Here is a 23,905-nt window from a genome sequence, read left to right as displayed (position 1 = left end):
TTTGGGTCATCTGGTACTTGAAATACCTGGATGTTATATCCAGGAAGTGGATGGAAATGAAATGTCAAGAATGTAGGAAAGAGTTTGGAGCCTGGTGGTGGAGTTTTAGGTGTCACTGGCATACAGACCATGGCCATATGTGAGATTGTATAAGAAGAGGATTATACAATTTGCTGTACACTTGAAACTAACACAAGAATAAATCAACTATACTACAATAAAAATTTTTTTTACAAAGAGGATTATAAAATAAGGAGAGAGGAGAATCTTGACTAGAACCCTGGAGAGTACTGAGCAGACAAAATAGGATCAAGGGAAATAATATTATGTACACAAAAGAAGAGAATGCTTCAAGAAGACCTGAGTCAGCAGCAGTAATGCTACAGTAGACAAGGGGGGTTGAGACCACAAAGGATCTACTGGATTTTGCAAATTAAGAGCTAACTTTTGTTACCACTAAAACCTGGTTTAGCACACTAGTGGGTTGAGGTGTGAATGAGACTTGAGCAAGGGAAGGCAGGAAGTATGAAATTCTTTCCCAAAAAGTCTGCCCACAAGATGAACGGGAAACCAGTAAAGTTATTGGAGTGGATAACTTTTGATGCTGTTTTTCTTTTCAGAATTTAAAGGTTCATTTAGAATTTCATCAGGAAATTGGGGATCTATCTTGGGATCACCTTACAAAACACTGTGATCAAAACACTGATCTACCGAAATAATCAAATTCACATTATTCTTCTACAATCCATTGCTTAATGATGTACTATTGTTCTACATGAAATATGAATCAATCATAATCACAATTATCTTGCCTAAAGGTAAAATCCATGTTAATAATGCATCTTTCCTCTAGTCAGACACCTATATGTATTATAGAATATAAAACTATATTTCTTGAAACTACAACTTAAGACAAGTATATTTTGAATTTAGATAACCTTCACCACCATCCAGAAAACGTATCTTTTTTGTTCATGTCATGTATATTTCTCCAAAGAAGGCATACAGATGGCCAAGAAGGACATGAAAAGATATTCAACATCGCAAATTATTAGAGAAATGCAAATCAAAACTACAATGAGATATCACTTCACACTAGTCAGAATGACCATATCAAAAAGTCTACAAACAATACATGCTGGAGAGGGTGTGGAGAAAAGGGAACCCTCCTACACTGTTGGTGGGAATGTAAATTGGTACAGTCACTATGGAGAATAGTATTGAGGTTCCTTAAAAAACTAAAAATAGAACTACCATATGATCCAGTAATCCCACTCGTGGGCATATATCTGGAAAATAACATGGTTCAAAAGGATACATGCACCCCAGTGTTCAGTGCAGTGCTGTTGACAATAGCCAAGACACGGAAGCAACCAAATTTCCATTGACAGAGGAACAGATAAAGATGATGTGGTACATACATATACACAATGGAATATTATTCAGCCATCAAAAAGAATGAAATATTGCCATTTGCAGCAACATGGATGGACCTGGAGATTATCATACTAAGTGAAGTAAGTCAGACAGAAAAAGACAAATATCATATGATATTGCTTATATGTGGAATCTTAAAAAAAAAAAAAAAGATACAAATGAACTTATTTACAAAACAGAAACAGATTGACTGACTTAGAAAATGAACTTATGGTTACCAGGGGGGAAAGGTGGGGTGGCAGGGGAGGAACATATTGGGAGTTTGGGATTGACATGCTGTATTTAAAATAGATAACCAACAAGAATCTACTGTATAGCACAGGGAAATCTGCTCAATATTCTGTAATAACCTAAATGGGAAAAGAATTTGAAAAAGAATAGATACATGTATATGTATACTGAATCACTTTGCTGGACACCTGAAACTAACACAACATTGTTAATCAACTATACTCCAATATAAAATAAAAGTTTAAAAAAGTCTCATGGAAAAAAAGAAAATATCTTGAATTAGGACAGAATAGGTGAAAAGATATTTAATAACAATTTTTGCAGAACCTGATGCCCTTTTGAGTCTTCTTGGGACAACAGGATTGTGTTAAAAGACAGTGCCATTCCAAAAGTCTTCTAGAACCTTGAATTCTTTCTTAGCAAATAACATATTTCTCACTTCTACTCAAGGAAATGATGAAAGTATTGAATAATCAAGGGATTTCTCATTTATGCATTGAGTTAAAAAAAGATATTTTATTGTTACATATCGCTGAGAGATGAAACAAAGAATATAGCTGTTAACAAACTTTCAAAGAGATTAGACTAAGTTGAATGTTAATTATGTGCCTAAAGAAAATATCTGGAAATAAATGGTTTTTTAGTAAGTGACTGTCAGAATATACACAGCCAAATTTCCCTTCTGCTTATCCCTTTGTAAGCTTTTTGAATTGAGTGTTAAAAATTAAATAAGCTTTATATGAAAAGGAAAACATTTTGATATACTGATTCATTCATCCCCCATTCTCCAAAAAATGCTATTTTTAATTTCAAACAGCTATTCATTTTTTACTAAGAAAAATATCAACTATATTAAGCATAAGGCAATAAAAGTGATTTGATTACAATTAACTTTGTGTGCACTGAATGAGAAATAGAATTTTTATTGGAGAAGTAATAATCAAATCAGTAGATACTACAAAACAAGTTATGAAAAATTCTTTAATTATGAATTGCCCTTGTCCACACTTTTCTCTTTCAGTAGTCCAGATTATAAATCCAATTGAAAAAAATCAATAAAACACGATGAATAAGTGAATTTTATTATTCTCCTCCAGTGCTACGCTTTAGGTTAAAATAGGGACAGCAACTTTACATGCCATTGGTATGGGACATTTTAGTACCAATATTATGAAATATGTATTATTTTTATAAAAAACTTTTAGTTAAATTGTGCTTGTTTCAGTTTTATCAGTAAGGAACAGTCTAGGATGATTCTCTTAAAATAAACTGATGGTGTCTAAAACATAAATTATTGGCTTTGTTCTAAAACTAATGGAAATCTTGTGATCTCTCCATATGTCGTTCAAATAATGTTTTCAAGTCCCCTGCCATAGGTTGAGAAACTAAGAACAGAAAAGAGAATAAAGTAAATTTATGGCTAAATACTAATAGTGAATGATTGCTTCAGAAGAAGAAAACATGTCAGTTTCCCCCATTTTCCTTAATGGTTAAACATATTTAACAAAATCTTGGTAGTCTTATTGTAAAAGCCTTTTTACTCATACTTTACTGAGAAGTATTTGCAGCCAGCAGAGTTAATGCAGGCTCATTCAGGAAGCCACAGCACTCTGTGCATTAGGACTCTGCTCTGCGCCCCTGCTTTTAGCCCAATTACCGCATATTGTGGGACGAGGAAGGCCATTGTTCCTGCTTGCTGGTTCTCTTGACGTTTTATGTCTCTGTGACCTTACCATCACTTTATCCAGGGTTTCTCAATATTAACCAATCTTAAGGATCACTCTGGAACTTCTTAAAATCAGATTTCTAGACCCCTTCCCTCAAGGAACTATGATTTGCTTGGCTTAGGGTGGGTCTCCTGAATTTACATTTTTAACAAGTGGGCAAGGTACTTTTTAAGATTACGTAAATTTGGAAATAACATCTACTCCTCTACTCTTTTTTTTTTTTTTTTTAATTAAGTAATTTTTTTTTTTTTTTGGGCTGTGTTGGGTCTTCGTTTCTGTGCGAGGGCTTTCTCTAGTTGTGGCGAGCGGGGGCCACTCTTCATCGCGGTGCGCGGGCCTCTCACTATCGCGGCCTCTCTTGTTGTGGAGCACAGGCTCCAGACGTGCAGGCTCAGTAGTTGTGGCTCACGGGTCCAGTTGCTCCGCGGCATGTGGGATCTTCCCAGACCAGGGCTCGAACCCGTGTCCCCTGCATTGGCAGGCAGACTCTCAACCACTGCACCACCAGGGAAGCTCTCCTCTGCTCTTCTTATCTCCTGAGGATGATCTCTCTCACCCGTTATGATTCCAGTCTATGGAATATTCTTTTCTGTGCATATTTGCATCCAGCCTGTCTTCCATCTTTCTTCATGCATGCATACTTGGAGCTGGCACCCATATGCTTCCATTTTGAAGGGCAAATTCCACTTCCCCATTTTCTTCAAAACCCTGTGGGATTAGTGTATCCTCCCCAGAAGCTCTGAGGTTTATGGATAGGAAATGAGTAGAAGACTAGCTAGGCTTAGTTGGACGGGGAGAATACTAGAAATAATAGATGCTCAAAGCAGGAGGACTAGAGAAGACAGACCGGGGGGCAGAGCAGGGATGTGAGTAGGAAGAGCACAAGTTTAGAGAACAGGGTGGAAATATAAGGTGGTGGTCAGTGACCTTACCTGGAGGACATAGTGGCCTGTGCCAGGTGAGGCTAAGGACGATAAAGGGGCAGACAGTCCTCTCCAGGAGAGACAGGCTAAAAGGGGGTATTGGTACCAAGACATGTACAGAAACAACTGTCATTCAAGGCAGAATATAATAAAATCTCAAAAAGATAATATTAAAAGGTTACCAGCATTCTGAAGGATGAGATCATACATATTTGAGAGGATTAGGATGAACTTAATGGCAAATAGCATTTAATCTAAGTCTTGAAGGATGGGTCAAATTTTGAGAGATGCAGTAGGAGAGGAAGTGTTTTGGCAGAAGGAATTAGTTAAGCAATGGCTGAAAGAATCAGTCTGCAAACAATTTAAATGACTTAAAGCAAAAATCTGTAATGTAGATATAGCCTAACACTTTTTCTACATAGGTGATTCTTTCAAGCATCTGGGTGGCTGTTCCTGCCAATAGAAATGACACTCCTGAAGGTAAAACAGATGTTGATGTCATACAAATATTTTACTCAAAATTTCTAAGGATGTATGTCACATGTAAACATTTGGAATTACCATTATGCTTAGAAATAGAACTTTAGTTAATATCTAAAAACAAAAAACAACTTCCAGCAAACTCCGTAATAAGGATTCTGTTGTTCTTTCATTAAAAAAAGATCAGGTAGTGTTATAGTTTAAATAAGACTCCATGCCTTTCAAAGAAATGTTATAATTTTCTTTGAAGGACTTAATGAGGCTGAGCCACAGCTAAGAAAATAAGACTTGTGAAATTAACATATGTGTGAAATTCAATCACACCTCTTATTAACTGGATGTAATGATAACCACAGAATAAGGTGACTACTTTAAATAAATAAGTGATGATAGAAATAAAAAATGATGTTAATTTAATGGTGGATTAATTGGTCCTCAGTGTATCTCCCAAATCTAGTTTGGGATGGTGACCCCCAGCTCACACTTTAAGCATTCCAAATGTGTATCAATAAAACATATATTGCTTATAAAAAGTTATACAGAACACTTCTAATAAAGAATTGCATTCAATATGCTACAGCAGGTCTAGCTTATATAGACACACATGCACACACCATGTGCACACACCTTTTACCATGCCCATCTGTTGAGTCAGATGGAAGCACTCTACAGGTATCTTCCAACCTAAATGTCATGGTAGTGAGGGCCTCAGTCCTGGCTCTCTATCAATCAATTTCATTTTATATCTCATTATGTCAAGATTTTCAAATTCCCCTTGAGGCCATTCACACAGTTTTGCTACTTAATAGAGTATTGATTCATTTTGTTCTTTGTCATTCTATGTTGTAAATAATATAAATAATAAGAAAAAAAGAGCCATATTATTGCTTTAAAGTAAATAGCCTGTAATAACCAGACTCTCTATATTGGAAAAAGTTCAAACACTACTAAATTTAAATTGTTATATTTACACTGTATTATTCAGAACCTCCCATTCAGAGCTATCATCCAAAAGCACAATGTATTGGTTCAGATAGGCATGGTAAAGGTAATGTTAATAGGCGATTAAGAAAACACTGAGATAGATAATGGTGTCTGTTCACTAAAATGTGTCAGAAGGATACTCCAAGAGCATTAAATATGAGAGAGAATTGCAGTCAATAGCCAGTGAACAAGAACGACATAAGAGAACGTTCTGGGTGTGAACACTAGCAGTGGGACGGGCCAGCTGAAATTAATGCAACATTTTTCCCAAAGGATGAAAGGTTTACATCTGATACAAGTTCCTTTATGCAAAAACACTATACAAGGTCACTATTTCTATGCAGAAAATACAGGAGGGAGGTACAAGATATTTTCTTTGAAAATGCACACAATTTGTAGTCAAGAGACTTTCCCTATCTCTTCTATTATCAACATCATGTTGGTATGATACATTTGTAAAAATTAATAAACCAATATTGATACACATGATCTACTGGAGTTCACAGCTTATTCGTATTTTCTTAGTTTTTACCGAATGCCCTTTTCTGTTCCAGGATCTCATCCAGGATACCACATTACATTTAGTCATCGTATTTTCTTAGGTCCTCTATGCTGTAACAGTTTCTCAGACTTTTCCTTGTTTTAGATGACCCTGACAATTTTGCATATTGGCCAGGTATTTTGCAGAATGTCTCTCAGTTGGGAATTGTCTGGTTTCCCCATGATCAGGTTAGTGTTATGGGGTTTGGGGAAGAAGACCACAGAAGTTAACAGCCATCCTTATTACATCATAGCAAAGGTATATATTATCAGCATAATTTATCACTGCTAAGGTTAAACTTTCTCACCTGGCTAAAGGGTCTGTCAGGTTTCTCTACTGTAAATTTACTCTTTTTTCCCCTCCTTTCCATATTATACTCTTTGGAAAAAGTCACGATGCACAGCCTGGACTTAAGGAGTAGGCAGTTATGTTCCCCTTCCTAGAGGACTGAATATCTACAGAAATTATTTGGGATTCTATTGCACAAGAGATTTGTCTATGCTCTCATTTCTTTCTTTATTCAATCACTTATTTATATCATCACGGACTCATGGATATTTATTTTATACTTTGGGTTATAATCCAATACTACTTTATATATTCTTTATATATTTTTTTGCTCAAATTATTCTAGCTTTGGATATTGGTACCTATTTCACTTGACTCCTGTGTCTCTTTGACATACAACTATCAATGGTTTTTTTTGGTTTTTGAGCACTTCCTTGTTTTCTAGCATCTATCTTGTTATAGATGCTCCAGGATATCTTGTATATTCACTGCCCAGCCCTAGAATCAGGCCATCAGGTATTTCTCTAATGATCCTTGATTTCTTTTATTGGAGAATGATGTTAGAAACCAAGATATGGGTGCTAAGTATGCTCTGTGCTACTGGGGTGTCATTGTCTCTAGGCCCTCTCAGATGACAAAGCAAGATAATATACACATGTATACTAACCTATGTACGTATGTGTGTGCGTGCATGTGTGTGTGTGTATAATTCTCCCCTAAACATACTTTTCCCCTTACTTATCTATATTCTCCCACTCCAACAGTAAGAAACCTGGCTCTACCACTTGCCATCCATTATTTATTTAATGGTTCAATTCCCTACTACTTCATTTAAATTTAGAGCCAAATCCTGTTGTTTCCAGAAATTTTATTGTGTGTAAATAGCATTTAACATTTAATTTAAGAAGTTAAATAGAGATATACCTTCCTTTATTCTCTCATGCCTACATCACCAGCACCATATGTTTTAACAACAAATAAATCTTCCTCTGAGGTTTGATCTTGTTACCTCATTTGGTGATATAACCACTGGGGCCAAAATTACAAATAGGTTATGTTCCAAATGTCTGCTTTCCAGTCAGTCATTTGGAACTTGTGGCTTTTGTTTTGAAACACTTTATAAATAATGGTATGATTTCTAGGCTAGCTCACAAAGGCCTATTTAACTCAGAATACAAATGTAAGGGTATATATTTGCAATAAAAAATAATAGAAAGTAACATTAGTAAGTACAAAGGGCAACATTAAAACAATTAAATGAGAAGTAGTGTTGTATTAATCTTAGAATATAGTTGCTTAGGCAAAGAAAGCAAGGGTTGAGAGTAAGAAGTCCATTAAATGCAGAGAAAACAGCTGCAGAGAAACCAGCATGGTGACTTCTGAGATTGCTGGAATACACAGAGTGTGATGTAGAGTGGATTTTAATGAGCCTGGACAGGCAAGCAGAAACTTAATTATAGCAGGCTTCATGTGCCAGGCCAAGAAGATGGGATTTAAGTTTAGGGGAATGGGAAGCTAATGAAGAATTGTATGCAAAGGCATGGCATGATCTCATTTTTGACTTAAAAACATTACTCTGATGACAATCTTAAGGATGGGTAAGAAAGGGGTAACAAAAGAGTCAGGATCAATTAGGAAAATATTGAAATGGTGAAAACAAGAGAAGTAAGTTAATAATCCAATACTCTTGAGGAACAAGAAGAGTGTTCAGATATGAGGGATGATAAAGAGATAGACACTTGGTCTCAATTACTAGTTGTTATCATTGGGGTGAGGGAGGAATGAACCTCTATGATTTCCCCTTTACTGGTTTGAGAGATGGGGAAGTTAAAATGGGCATCTGATGGTGTCATTAATCAAGACAGAGTATATGGTAAGAAGAGAAGTCTGGAGGAACATGTAATGGGTACATTAGTAACATGATTTGCACAAAAAGTAGTCTTAGCTTTCATTCATAATTCAGGTGTTTTTATAATATTTTATACTGGAAGTGATTTCCCAAGATACCTGCCAGAAAATGGAAAACAGAAAGGGTAGAGAGTTGTTACAAAGAATTTATGTGTACTTATAAGAAAAGATTATCAAAGATGTGCCTTCATAACTATAAGTACCAGTAGAAGAAATGAGGTGAAGACAGCCTATACTGGATCTCCCTGAGAGGGAAGAAAGAAAGTGGGACAAAGGCCCAAGGAATTGCCAAACCAGGCTCCAGCCTGGAGTTGGCACCATCAGTCCAACTGGAGGTGGGTGTGTTTGTAATTTAGGGAGAGAATTGTCTAAGGGAGGAAATGTGCAATGGGCTGTTTCTTTGTACAAAATCAATCTTCAGTCAGATGCATGTTTTTATGATATTGGAACAACACCATGGATTATTTTAGTTGTAATTTCTACTCATAAAGGTTTCCTAGGGATCTCCTTGGGATATAATTTGATAAAATTAAAACCTTCCTTGCCAGTTAGATATTATGTGTAGTATATGCTCTATTACTATAGTATATTTCATGTGTGACTTAAATTTCATAACTACTTATAATAATATTTTATAACAAAGGTTCAATTTTCTAACCACTTGATTTCATCTTTGCTCATCTATTTTCCCATGTGCAAATCAAGGACCTTCCTTCTATGACCCCTCTATCCTCCCTCTCATTATTTCTCATGTTGTTTACACACCTGTGGGTACAGGGAGAATAGGACCGTAGCAATAGAAAAGCAGGTGATATGCCAGGATCTCTGGAAATTTGAAGCTCTTGAAGGACTAGTCATCACTTAGCATTCATTTTTCTTCCAGAAAACAAAACAAAACAAATGACATTAGCAACAACAAAATCAAACAATCTAGTCCAGACCATCAGTTGTTTCTTCATCTGTGTTAATTGATTTCAATCTGGAAGCTGGCATATAGCCTGGAGTTAATTTTTATAATTTGTTTCTTCTCTGTGCAAAATGGATCTGCAGGAAACTGATGAAGAGGGTAAGTTTTTATATTCATCTCATATGTAAACTTTATTATACTAATGAATGTGATAAAAATAAATGAATGTGACTAAAACAAAGCAAAAACAATTTGAGTGTTTTTAAGAAACTGTAGCAACAAATAAATATGTGATGAACCAATAAAGCGGGGAAGATCTCTAAATAGAATCATTATTCTTGAAGGATGGTGTTAAAGATAGGAACATTTCTACGGAAGACTCCTGAAGTGTACACTTTGAGTCAAACACCATCTGAATAAATACAATAATATCTTAGTTGAAGCTTTTAGCTAACAAAAAAGCAGCCAAAGTCTACACTAGTAAAATTAAAAGTATCCAAGAGAAAATTTCAACATTTAGCTTATCATTTGAAAACTTCCATGCCAACAAATATTGTCTGCTTTTTAAATCAAACCTATGTTTTCAGATATTTTTGAGGCTTTGTAGATACATTGAAACAAACATAATAAAAGTTATGAAAAATGCATTGATTAATTTACTAAAACTTTAATTAGTTCTAGTCTGTTATGGGAACTGAGAAAGATACTAGACAAGCAAGAACATGTGAGCAGTCTAACGTAAGAGACAGACAGGAATACTGATAAAGTAGAATACAATGTTCTATGGTATCAGTAGTGTTAAGAAAAGATTCCTATATTACTGTCTTGGGAAATTATAAATACCATTCTGAGTAGAAAACTCAAAGGATGAATAGGAGTCTGGAGAAATAAAGATGGGCAATGGATTCTAGAAAGAATTGAGATAGCAGGATGGATGGCATGAAGGCCTGACAGAGATGGACATGAGTGGGAATCATGAAAAAAGTAATAAATCTCATGCAGAAGACATGGGAGAGACAAAACAGCAATGAGACTGGGCTGGGGATGGATTCTGCAAGATCTTGAAAAACAAATTGGTTTTTGTCTTGGGGGAATGCAAGCTTTAAACATTTGAGAAATGATTTTATATGTAACAATTCTTTGACAAGCTCATTTTTGTTGGTAGGTAACTGTGAGTAGTATGAGAAATGCACTAAATACTAAATATGGAGAAAACTGTGGGGAAGAGAAGATTTAGAAAACTTGGAAACCATGCATCTAGAGCCACCGAGTGACCTATTGCCCTGAGGCTGGGATACCTGGGAGGTCTGAGGAGATCAGACCATCCCTGCGGTGCTAGAAACTAGCAGGGCCCCATCCTATCAGGTTTAGACATTGCTCACACTTGGCCATTGAAGCTTATATTAGACCAGTGAAATTAAATGTAGAACAAAGCATTACCTATTTTGGAAAACTGTAATGGTCTTTTGACAAACTATGGTATACAAAGACTTAGGAGTACAGAGGAAGCACCTCAGGGGCTGCCAAAATAACAGGGGCAGAGAGCCGCAGAGTAAACTCTGAGATGTGCACATCTGCTGGCCTTGCTTCAGTCAGTGCAACTCTTCAGCTGCTGATTTTTATTTAATTTTACATATAGGGCTTCTGTTTAAGATTTTTATTAAATAAATATTTCTATTATTTAAAAAAACAAAACTGAATACCAATGGTGTACAAGGCCAATATTTCCCAAAGCAGATTTTTAAAAAGTTTCCTTTATATCTAGGTCCATCCACATCTCTACAAATGACCCAATTTCATTCCTTTTTATGGCTGAGTAATATTCCATTGTGTATATGTGCCGCATCTTCTTTATCCATTCCTCTGCTGATGGACATTTAGGTTGTTCCCATGTCCTGGCTATTGTAAATAGTGCTGCAGTGAACATTGTGGTACATGACTCTTTTTGAATTATGGTTTTCTCTGGTAGAGTTAAGTAAATCAGGAAAAGAAAAACAAATATCATATATTAATGTGTATATGTGGAATCTAGAAAAATGGTACAGATGATCTTTTTTGCAAAGCAGAAACAGAGACACAGATATAGAGAACAAACGAATGGACACCAAGTGGGGAAAGGAGGGTGGGATGAATTTGAAGACTGGGATCGACATATATACACTACTGATACTATGTATAAAATAGATAACTAATGAGAACCTACTCTATAGCTCAGGAAACTCTACTCTGTGGTGACCTAAATGGGAAGGAAATCCAAAAAAGAGAGGATGTAGGTATACGTATAGCTGATTCAGTTTGCTGTACATTAGAAACTAACACAACATTGTTAAGCAACTATACTCCAATAAAAATTAACAAAAAAGAATAGATAAACAATAAGGTCTTACTGTATAGCACAGGGAACTATATTCAATATCCTGTGATAAACCATGATGGACAAGAATATGAAATGAATGTATATATATGTATAACGGAATCACTTGCTGTACAGCAGAAATTAACACAACATTGTAAATCAACTATACTTCAATAAAATAAATTAAAGATAATAGTTTTTTTATATCTAATTCCCAAAGGATTCTTGATCCTAAGAGATTCATTTACTATTATCTAAATTAACTTTATGAAACAATTATGAATTGTCATTAACTTTCTCTTTTTGCCACGAAGATTTTTCCATGAACCATAACAGGTCTATGAATGACCTTTGGAAATGCTAGCTTTAATATAAGCCACACATATAGACTTCACTCCCCAATGTGGTATATTTACAGCATGTCGCAACAGTTTGGAGTATGTTGCCCTCAATATCAAGATGCTTTCAGGAATGGTTTCTGGAAATAGACTTCTTGGGTTTAAATCTTGGCTTTGCCTTTATCCTGGCAAAATTTGGGGGTAAACTAATTAATCTCTGTGTTACTGCAGTTCTTCTAGCTATAAAATGTGAATAATCCTAGCATCTTCTATTTAGGGTGACCATGAAGATTAAATCAGTTTATATGTGTAAAATATATGGAGCAGTGCCTTTATGAGCTAGAAGCTATATTACTGTCAGCTATTACTATTGGCATTATGTAAGCCTTGGGTCTTACTAAGAAATTGAGCCAGCTTTTGGATTTTGTTTTTGGTTAGTTTTCATAAAATTTATTTTTATTGAAGTATAGTTGATTTACAATATTGTGTTAGTTTCAGGTGTACAGTAAAGTGATTCAGTTATACATACATATGTATCTATTTTTTGTCAGATTCTTTTCCTTTATATTGAGTATAGTTCCCTGTGCTATACAGTAGGTGTTTGGTGGTTATCTATTTTATATAAAGTAGTGTGTATATATTAATCCCAAACTCCTAGTTTATCCCCCTTTTTCCCCCTTTGGTAACCATAAGTTTGTTTTCTATGTCTGTGGGTCTGTTTCTGTTTTGTAAATAAGTTCATTTGCATCATTCTTTTTTAGATTCCACATATAAGCGATATCATATGGTATTTGTCTTTATCTGTCTGGCTTACTTCACTTAGTATGATTATATCTAGGTCTATCCATGTTGCTGCAAATGGCATTATTTCATTCTTTTTTATGGACTTTAACAGCATTTGCTCAGACTAGTATACCACCTAACAAGTAGTTTGCTTATTGTTTGTTTCTCCCTACTGTAATGTATGGTCATTGAGAGTAGACAGTTTCATGTATTTTGTTTGTTGCAGTATTTCCAGAAATTAAAAGAGTGCCTGGAAAATAATAGGAACTCAATAAGTATTTGTTGAGTTAATGAATGAATAAATTCTTATACCAGTGAAGTGGAACTAATACGAGTATCCCTTCAATGCCTCATGTGGTATTTTGATATTTACAGAGCCATAAGGCAACTCCGAAAATACCAAATGTAAGCAAGGGAGATAGAAAACCTATTTATTTTCTTAGAGCTCAGGGCAGGTACAGTTTTTAGACTCTCCCATAGCAATTTGGGGGCCCAGTGAAGTTTTTCCAATATAATTCCACAAGACCATCCCTGTATCACAAACAGAGCTGACTCAAGGATCAAGCTGAGGAATGAAGCTTGGTGCCCTCTCCAGGGTATGTAGACCCCAAGATATATCTGAATCTGTGCTCTACTTTCTATAGCTACTGTCCTCATCCATCACAAACTTAGGCATGTCTGTGTGTATGTGCCAGAGATGGGGGTATTCCATCTATATTGTCTGAGTGCTACTGAGAGAGTTTAGTTGTGTGTGTGTGTGTGTGTGTGTGTGTGTGTGTGTGTGTGTGCACGCGCAGAGGAGGAGACAGGGTGTGAGGGAACCTCATTTCACTGCACCTAAAAGCAGATGTGCCCAATCCGATCCACTGCCTATAAGGAGAAAGGCTCTTCTTTGTCCAATCAGGCTTTCATTGAGCTGATTAGAATCAAAATTAGAGAATGAAGTAGGACAGAGAAGGGAGAGATGGATTCCTATGAGAAGGGACATGATGATACTTCTGGAAACAGAAAATAACCTAGAAAGTCTGGGAAAGTAGGGAGACATATTTTTAAAAGACAGAGAAAACTGGGCAGCGGCCAAGATGAAGGAAAATTTGGGGCCAAAATTTGAATAGTTTTTACAAAGTGTGGCTGTGTGCACATGGTAAAATGCTCACTTCCACATCTCTTCCAGACACTTTGGTTAAAAAAATTAATTTATTTTTAAAGATTTTGGAACTCCTGCTAGCAATCTTTGGAGACACACCCTTGCAGAGCAGGCCACCTTGTAACAACAGTATGACTGCTACTTTTTCCCCACTCTTGTTGCTCATGATTGGTTTACATTGCAATTCTATTTCAAATTCTGTTTCATCAATACAATAAATATTTAGAAACAGTAACTTTGGATGGGGAAACAGAAGGTTTATGAGCTTTTAGGCCTTTTAAAATTTTCTAGGTTTTTGATGACTTTGGCTAAACCAATATCCTAAATTTTCTCTAAGAATTGGTCAATTTTTGGAATTAGATATCTAGAGTAAAATTAATGGTAAATGCCATGAAATAGCTTAAAAAAACAATTTCACTTACATGTTGTAATGTGTCAAAAATACATAAATGCATCACTATCATTTCTGCACACTTAATGGTTATGAAAGAGCTGCTATAGAAACAGGGAAAAATACTTTCTTATAATAATACTGCTACTGAATTTTATTTCAAAATTTTCTACAATTGAGTGCATTAGGCAGAAATCAGTTGAATAAAAGAAATTAATGGGGGAAGAGTTAGCATATGATGAAAGGATTAAATCACTCAAATTTAAAGACATTAACTCAAGCACAGTGAAAATCAAGTGTAAGATAATATTATTTATGATGAAATTTATGTAAGATGAATCAATGAGACAAAACTGATTTTATGAAGAAATTGCAATCTTAAGTGAATAAATCACTATACATATATGATTAAAACTATGAAAAATCTTAGAAAGAAAGCTGGAACAAACACATCTAATATTATATTGATAGTGAAAGCTTTTGAGAGTGAGCCTGGATGATCACTTGTTTCCTTTCAAATTTTCTATTTTTCACCACTGCCCAGAACAAACACTAATTAGCTTTATAAGAATAAAATCAAGTAAACATTTTTTAAATGAATGAAATGAAGCCTTGCTCCAATAATGGTATTGCTTTTCTCAAAACCCACTAGTGAGACCCTATATCTCCATTTATGTATTACATAGATATTCTAGCATGTAAATGAGTTTTACATGTTTGAAATGAGCAGATGCTTATTTCTGATGGCCTTGTTGGCACTTTTTGGGGGGAGTTGAACAATAAGCTTTGAGGAATACTTGGGAGAGGACAGCAATTCTGCCATATCTTTAATGCAAGTAGTAACAACTCTTTTTGAATCACTGACTTTTCTTGTTCATTAAATTATGCAGGCCAAGTAGCTAATAAAAAGGTAATATTTCATTTTACTTGTTCTGAATTTAATCAACTTTTATTTTTATTTTTCTTTCACTTAACATTTTTTGTTGTCAAGTATCAACCTAGTCTCATCCTCGCTTTGCAAAATACTACTCTGATCATCAAAGATTTAGTAAGGCTAACATAATCTGCCTCATATTTTCTGAATTTCAACATTTTTAGGAGAAGGTGATTCAAATGATTTGTAGAATAATGAAATAACAACCGTATGCAAAGAAAGTAGTGTTACTTCTTTCATACCTTCTTGCTAATGTCAATAATAATATTTAGTAAAAATGAAGGCAATATGTTTTCTATACTTTGAAAGCATCAGAATTAAACACCAGATTTCATGATGAAAAAAAGCACATGTGTAAAGAATACCAAAAAGCTAAATATTTATAAACTAAATTTTACAGGCATACCTTGTTTTATTAGGCTTTGCCTTACTGCACTTTGCAGATATTGTGATTTTTACAAATTGAAGGTTTGTGGCAACCCTGCATCAAGCAAGTCCATCTGCACCATTTTTTCCAACAGCATTTGCTTACTTCATGTCTTTGTATCATGTTTTGGTAATTCAGGTAATATTTCAAAAATTTTCATTATTATTATATTTGTTATAGTGATCTGTGATCAATTTTTTGATGTTACTATTGCAAAAATACTATGACCAACCGAAGGCTCGGATTATGGTATTTTTTAGCAATAAAGTATTTCTAATTAAGGTTTGTCCATTGTTTTTTTAAGACATAATGCTATTGCACACTTCACAGATTACAGTATAGTGTAAAAGTAACTTTTATAGGCACTAGGAAACCAGAAATTCATGTGACTCTCTTTACTGTGGTGGTCTGGAACCAAATCTACAATATCTCCAAGGTATGCCTGTAGTTCAGGTATCTCTTTATGTTGTGCCATCTTATTTTAATAAATCATGTGGCCTCTACAACAACATCAACAAAAAAATTATCATTATTTTCACAATAGAAGTTTAAAAAGTATAAATACTATTTCATCCCTGGAATAATCTTCTCACAGCTTCTATGAACTCTGAGAAGCATTCTTAAGGCTATTGTAAACAATACAGTTATACAAGCCCCAAGGTTCAGTTTTCTGATTTAAAATAAGGAACTGTGGGGGCTTCCCTGGTGGCGCAGTGGTTCAGAATCTGCCTGCCAATGCAGGGGACACGGGTTCGAGACCTGGTCTGGGAGGATCCCACATGCCACGGAGCGACTGGGCCCGTGAGCCACAACTACTGAGCCTGCGCGTCTGGAGCCTGTGCTCCGCAACAAGAGAGGCCTCGATAGAGGCGCGGCGCGCGCACCGCGATGAAGAGTGGCCCCCGCTTGCCACAACTGGAGAAAGCCCTCGCACAAAAACGAAGACCCAACACAGCCATAAATAAATAAATAAATAAAATAAGGAACTGTTTTGGGCAGAATTCTAAAAATAACCCACCAAGATTCTGTTCCCTAATCCCTGGGACTGTGAATACGATGAGATACCACACATTTGATTATGTTACCTTATGTGGCAAAAGGGAATTTGGAGATGTAATTAAAGTTACTAATCAGATGACTTTGAGTTAATGAAAAAGGAGATTACCCAGCTGAGTCTAAAACAATCCCATGTGCCATTACAAGACAGAGAGGTTTTCTCCGACTGGTAGCAGAAGACAGAGTTAGAGAATTTATCGATTACTGAGATAGATGGGGCCACAAGATAAGGACCTGAGAGCGGCCTCTAGATACTGAGAGCGGTTCCTGACCAACAGGCTGCAAGAACACAGGCTTAAGTCCTACAACCACAAGGAACTGAATTCTGCCACCGACTTGAATGAGCTTGGAAGCATATTATTTCCCAGAGCCTCTAGGTAAGGGTCCAGCAGTGCTGACACTTTGTGAAACACTGAGCAGAGCACCCAGTTGAGCTCACCCTGATTAGGGATCTACAGAACTAAGAGATAATAATTGTGTGTTGTTTTAAGTCACCAAAATTGTGTCAATTTGCTAAGAGAGCATAGGGAAGTAGTATAGAACTGTAGATTGTTTAAACCTTGATGGGACCTTAAATAAGTCCAAAGTCTAAGAAAAGACAGGTGACGGAGAGAGGATTAGGGCTATTACAAAGCACTGTAAAGAGAGGGGAAAAGAGAGTTATTATTTAACCACTAATATTCAAAATATAATTTTTAAGCAATATATTCTGCTTAAAACCAAACTTTTGGAAGAGAAAAAGAAATTAAGGACTCTTTAGCACCACTTACAACATCAATGGCTAGATTTTATGATGGACTTTTTCCCCATACTGTCCATCCTCAAGTTTAACCCTGAAACTGGAATAGAAAGAAGGAGGAGCTGACACAGAGGAAGTAAAAGAATAACCAAAGCTTTATGATCCCTGAGGATTGTGGGAGAGTGAGGCAGAAGACGGAAATAAAGGTAAAGAGAGAGAAATGTCAGTATTCTCATTTTTTCCTTCTCACTTTGGAAACATTATCTAAAGCATTCTCTATGTTTAGCTCCACGTTTCAGGCTACTGAATGAGAGGCCCTCATGGAATGTGACTTGTGGATTGTGGCCATATCATATGTGAGCCTGCCAGTGTGGAATACTGAAGCAAAAAGCCCTGATATTTAGCATTCCTGACCGACTCTTGGGTCACGTGACCAGTTTTAGGTTTTCCAGTGATTGTCTTGACTAGGGCTCTAGGCTGCATATATTCACGATGCTAGTTCATTAATTAGTGGGGTTTTTTTAATTGGAGTTGATTTACAATATTATGTTAGTTTCAGGTATACAACAAAGATATTCAGTTATTTTTTTTTCAGATTCTTCTCCATTATAGGTTATTACACGATATTTAATACAGTTCCCTGTGCTACACAGTAAGTCCTTGTTGCTTATCTATTTTATGTATAGTACTTTGTTAATCCCATACTCCTCATTTACCCCTCCCCTCCCTTTCCCCTTTGGTAACCACAAGTTTGTTTTCTATGTCTGTGTGTTACTGTTTTGTATACAGATTCATCTGTATTATTTTTGAGATCCCACATATAAGTAATATCATATAATATTTGTCTTTGTCTGACTTACATCACTAAATATAATACTTTCCACGTCTATCCATGTTGCTGCAAGTGGCAATATTCCATTCTTTTCTATGGCTGAGTAATAGTCCATTGTATATGTATACCACATCTTCTTAAACCAATCATCTGTTGATAAAAATAGGGAACGCTTCACAAATTTGCATATCATCCTTGTACAGGGGCCACGCTAGTCTTTTCTGTCTGTACCATTCCAATTTTAGTATATGTGCTTTCGAAGCAAGCACTAATTAATGTTTTGTTTTGTTTTTTTAATTTTCAGATGGCTCATATCAATGCTGCTTTGATTTCTCCCCACAAAAGAGCAAAGTTATAGGTTATCTATAGATATCACTAAGCAAATAGTCACTGGAAGCATCTGACTACAGCTGTGGACATATTCTAAAAACATCAGAGGAGAGGACAAATTGCATGCTTTACCATTCTTGCATGGCTACTCCAAGCCTGAACATATGGTGGCCCTTGGGTGGAGCAACCAGAGCCATGGCTCAAACTATCCCCTGAGAGAAATCAAAGTTTAGGTTGGGAATGATTTTCACAGGTTTTCTGTGTCCCTGATGAAGAGGCACTAATGCAAAGAGGCCAAGATGGGTCCAATGGTTAGTCATCTTATTCATGGGCAATGTAGGTTGAGGTGTACTCACTCTTGATATGAACAAAGTAAAGTTTCCTTTAAAATTACCCATTGCAATGGTTGGCTACAATGAAGACACAGTCATACCTGGGAAACTTATAGTTGAATCAGAATCTCTGAGGGTGGGACCTAGGCATCAGTATTTCGTAAAAGTTCCCCAGGATGTTTTAAGGTACAGTTAAAGGTGGAAATCACTGATTTAATGGAAGGTCTATTCATGTGTATATAGAGATAAAGCAACATTAATCCTTGTTGTGTGAATCAGTGTTAAAGTGTCTCTTCTCTCTCTTCCCTAAGTTCCTTTAGTTGTGCTCTTATATCAACTTTCCTTCTTCCTACAGAGATATTCTTCTTTGTGTCATTCTTATTTTCTGTGGTTGCAAAAATCACATATTTAAGAGGATTTAATCAATCAATCAATCAATCTTTCTAAAGTTTCCACATCAAGATCCACATCAACTTGTTATTGCTATTTTTCAAGAATACTGGAAATGGTAATAAAATAATTCCCTATAATTGACATAATTCCTCTTAAATATTAGTTGTGGACTCTCTACTCCCTTTGTTTGATCTCTGTTCCTTCTCTTATTATATAAAGTTTTGCAATAACTATTGTTATAATTAAGCATTTATGCTATACACACATCAGTGAATGCATAATGTTCATTGCCTATTTGACAATGGTATTTAAAATACATGCTCCCATGTCAAGTATCATTCGATGCAAAAGAGAGCAGCAAATCTCTCTCTTGTTGACAAACAATTCAGGCAATTCAGGCAGAACATCCAAATCTCTACATTTTCAAAAAAACAAATAAAGCTTTGATCTCTCTCTGGTGATATTTTATTTTCATTCCCCATCTCATTTGTTTGTCATTTGCATCCATACTCTCATGATATAGAGAGATTTTCTCTTTTTCTTTCTTATGGGTGGTAAAAAGATTTTAGTGTGTTCTTACTCTTTAGGCTACAGACAAGTTTTGTTTGATACACTAATAAGAAATGTGTTCTCATAATAAACTTGAAGTATGAAAAGGGACACTAATGATTCCTTACAAAGCCAGGCTGTTGATGTTTATTATGTTCCTATCAGAAATGTGTTAGGTTTTCAAGCAACACAAAGATATATGGACACAGTTGCTTTCTTTCTTGTGCTTGGAGTCCAGTTGGGGAGATAAACCTTACATTTGAAAATTCTCCTTAGAACAATGTAACAATATAAATTCTATACAAATCAAGCTCCTGCATGTGCACTCTGAAATAGGTGAGCCATATGGCTGCTGTCATAAGGATATGCTTGATTGCTTATTGAAGGCGCTTGAGCTGAAGGATGTTTTGAAAGAGTTACAGACGTTTATTGTAAGGAAGAAAATGACATACAAGTGAAACAGTCAAACATTTGAGGGTCATGTAAATAACCAATCTTATGGAAAAGCATGGGGAAAAAAAACCCAAGCAGTACTACATAGAGCTATTTGATAGAGGATTTAGCATAACAGACTCCAAGAAAAGGAATGACTCAAATTGTTTCAAGTTAAGGAATTATCACCATTATTTTAAAAAATGATTTACTTGGAAATAAGGTACCACTAAAAAAAGTTTAACTATTTAGTAAGTAGTTCATCTTTGTTTAGTTTTGAGCCCACTTTTCTTTTGTAGGATGAAATAGGCCTGACATAGGGTCTCAAGGTCTAGAACTAGGTTTGGGGGTAGAAGAAAAGATAGATATCCAGCTTCAGAGGTAGACTGTGATGAGGGCAAATGCAGGTTGGTGTCTAAGGTGAGTCAGAGGTGAACGCCAGAGGAGATACATCAAGTAAAAGGGAAACAAAGGGTAGGGAGCAAACAAAGAAAAGTATTATAGGATGTAAGATGTCAGCAACAGGGAATAAAGCAAGCTACAGAGCAGGGCAAGGTGAAAGAGGACTGGAATTTGTTTATGTACTGGAATCCTTAGAGTTTCTTTCTACTGGATGCATGGTTCTAAAGTATATTAGGTAGAGTGAAATGCTCATCATTTGTGTAGGCAGTAAGCATTAAGCACTTTGGGCAGGAATTTGGTTTTCTTCCTTCGGATAAGTAGCTAAACACAGCAAAAGCAAGAAAATAGACTGGTATTATTTTCTAAAAACAGATTATTTGTGCTGTGGGGCAGGAAGGAAATTCCACAATTACTAAAAATAAGGTGAATCACAAATCATTAGTTGTCATTAGCTCCATGTTTCTTTAAAGAGATCGGAGATATGAGAAGAAATAAATGAGGATGTTGGAAAATAGTTACTATTGGAATAGGGACTAGGAAAAGGGAGAAGGAATTTAAACAATTCAGCAGTCTGTCTTGGCTCTATTGCTTTAATATTACATTAATGTATTTTATGACTATCAGAGTCTTTGTTTGCCAGAACTTGCATATGCCCTGTTAGCATTTTATAAATGGAGGATCCATCCAAAGAAATAAATTATTGGGAAATATATTTCCAGTTACGTGGGGATATTTGAGGCACAGGATGCATTATGTTGAAGGAATACTTGGGTTTATTGGTTCCTGTTAGAAGAAAATGTATCCTCCATAATGGTTTTGTTTACATCTGAATTTACTTCTGCTTCCAATTCATTTTGGCATGTATGCAATCAGTCTGTCAACAAGTAAGAATCAGTAAATCACCCATGGTGGGCACAGAATGTTTTTATAATGCCAAAGGGTCTGTGGTTCCTGTGCCTGTTACAATCTTCTAGTATTTCTGATCCTTGCCCTATATACAAGGCATGTTGATTCACATCTTCCCATTAAAACAGGACATAACTTTTTTAGAGCATGAATTTTTGTGCTACTTACTTTTTCTGTAATGACAGTCCTACTAAGCCAAAGATGCAAGGTTAACTAACTCAGACACATGAACCGATCAGAGAGGAGCTTCTGCTGTGTGTTGTGTACAGAAGACCCTGCAAACAAGGGGGCGTCAGGGTGAGATTCCCCTCACCACCCTTCATACGTCTACACTATGGCGTGCATCTCACAGAAGCTGCCCTCTCCTAGTCCATGGACCAGTGCCAAGTAGAGTGCATGGAAGACAGAGCATGATGAGAGTAGTGTATTAAATTTTTAAATAAAAATAAACCATAATTCAAAAAGAGTCATGTACCACAATGTTCATTGCAGCACTATTTACAATAGCCAGGACATGGAAGCAACCTATGTGTCCATCAACAGATGAATGGATAAAGAAGATGTGGCACATATATACAATGGAATATTACTCAGCCATAAAAAGAAATGAAATTGAGTTATTTGTAGTGAGGTGGATGGACCTAGAGTCTGTCATATAGAATGAAGTAAGTCAGAAAGAGAAAATCAAATACCGTATGCTAACACATATATATGGAAATTTAAAAAAATGGTTCTGAAGAACATAGGGGCAGGATAGGAATAAAGATGCAGACGTAGAGAATGGACTTGAGGACACGGGGAAGGGGAAGAGTAAGCTGGGACGAAGTGAGAGAGTGGCATGGACATATATACACTACCAAATGTAAAACAGATAGCTAGTGGGAAGCAGCTGCATAGCACAGGGAGATCAGCTGGTGCTTTGTGACCACCTAGAGGGGTGGGATAGGGAGGTTGGGAAGGAGACGCAAGAGGGAAGAGATATGGGAACATATGTATATGTATAACTGATTCACTTTGTTATAGAGCAGAAACTAACACACCATTGTAAAGCAATTATACTCCAATAAAGATGTTAAATAAATAACTTTATATTTTCAAAAATTGTTTTTTATTTTAGATTACATTCTTTAAAAATAAACTTCAGAAAATGAGTGAGATAGTGGATTTTTTTTTTTTGTTGTTAAACAAACACAAATGTTTAGTGGTTTTGCATAGCAATATAAAAATCTGATTTTCAATATTTTTTGAAAAACGTTAGTCCATTCATCCATATACCTATAAACCACTACTCCAGACTATAGAACTTTAAAAATAGAGATAGTCTGACCTCCCCCAAATGAAAAGTTTAATATTATAAAACTTTAACTCTTGGTACTCATCTTCACAGTCAAGTGAAAACTATGAATGGAGGTAAATGATTTCTCTTATAGATTTAAAAACCATTTCAACATTGGGTTAAGTTCAAGGCAGACCATTCACTGCATGCATACATGTTCATATATATAATGTGTATATATATATATATATATATATATATATATATATATATATATATATATATACATATTTAATCCCTGTCCTCAAGAGAATCATCTTCTAATCAGAGAGATGAACATGCAATAGACAATTTCAATAAAGTGTCTTAAGTGATGTAATTAGAAGCATTAAAGAAAGGTTATAAGAATTTAGAGGAGGAAGATACAGTCTACTTATTATAGAAACATCACACAGAGGTACATCAAATGGCTTGAGTCATTTAGCTCCAGAGAGCTAACTTGGAATGTAATAGTCGAGGATTTTTTCCATTGATCCAACCTATTGCTTTGCATCATTACATTTGTTTGGACCATTCATGAAGTCAGAGAGAAAAAGGGCTTCTCAGAAGTCTGGCACAAATATAGAAGAAACTGCCAAAGGTAGAGTCCAGTTGTATAGAATGAATGTGTTATAATTAAATGTTAACTATAAAAAAACAATGATACAACATAGCTAATGGTGTCCGAGTCTAAGACCAGAACTGAATTGGCCTATCAGCAAAAAGCAATTAAAGTGTGACAATGCATTTAAAAGTACTGACGTTTGCAACATGAAGAATTACACTGCTTCATTAAGAAGAAATGATTGCCTTATTC

The 23,905-nt window shown here is 35.6% G+C and overlaps 1 protein-coding gene and 1 non-coding gene across 2 annotated transcripts in view; both read right to left on the bottom strand.

Annotated features, from left to right (window-relative positions):
- The window catches only part of ZNF804B (zinc finger protein 804B), a 507,161-nt gene that overhangs the window by 255,931 nt on the left and 227,325 nt on the right, over positions 1-23,905 (bottom strand). The gene's annotated exons all lie outside the window — the stretch shown is intronic.
- On the bottom strand, positions 18,588-18,698 carry LOC132372305 (U6 spliceosomal RNA). The gene has a single exon (XR_009505173.1). It is a non-coding gene; the product is annotated as a U6 spliceosomal RNA (small nuclear RNA).

This window comes from Balaenoptera ricei, chromosome 9, assembly GCF_028023285.1.
Source record: "Balaenoptera ricei isolate mBalRic1 chromosome 9, mBalRic1.hap2, whole genome shotgun sequence".
NCBI classification, from domain to species: domain Eukaryota; kingdom Metazoa; phylum Chordata; class Mammalia; order Artiodactyla; family Balaenopteridae; genus Balaenoptera; species Balaenoptera ricei.
The sequence above is the reverse complement of the archived record's forward strand: the minus strand, read 5'-3'. Positions and strand labels throughout refer to the sequence as shown.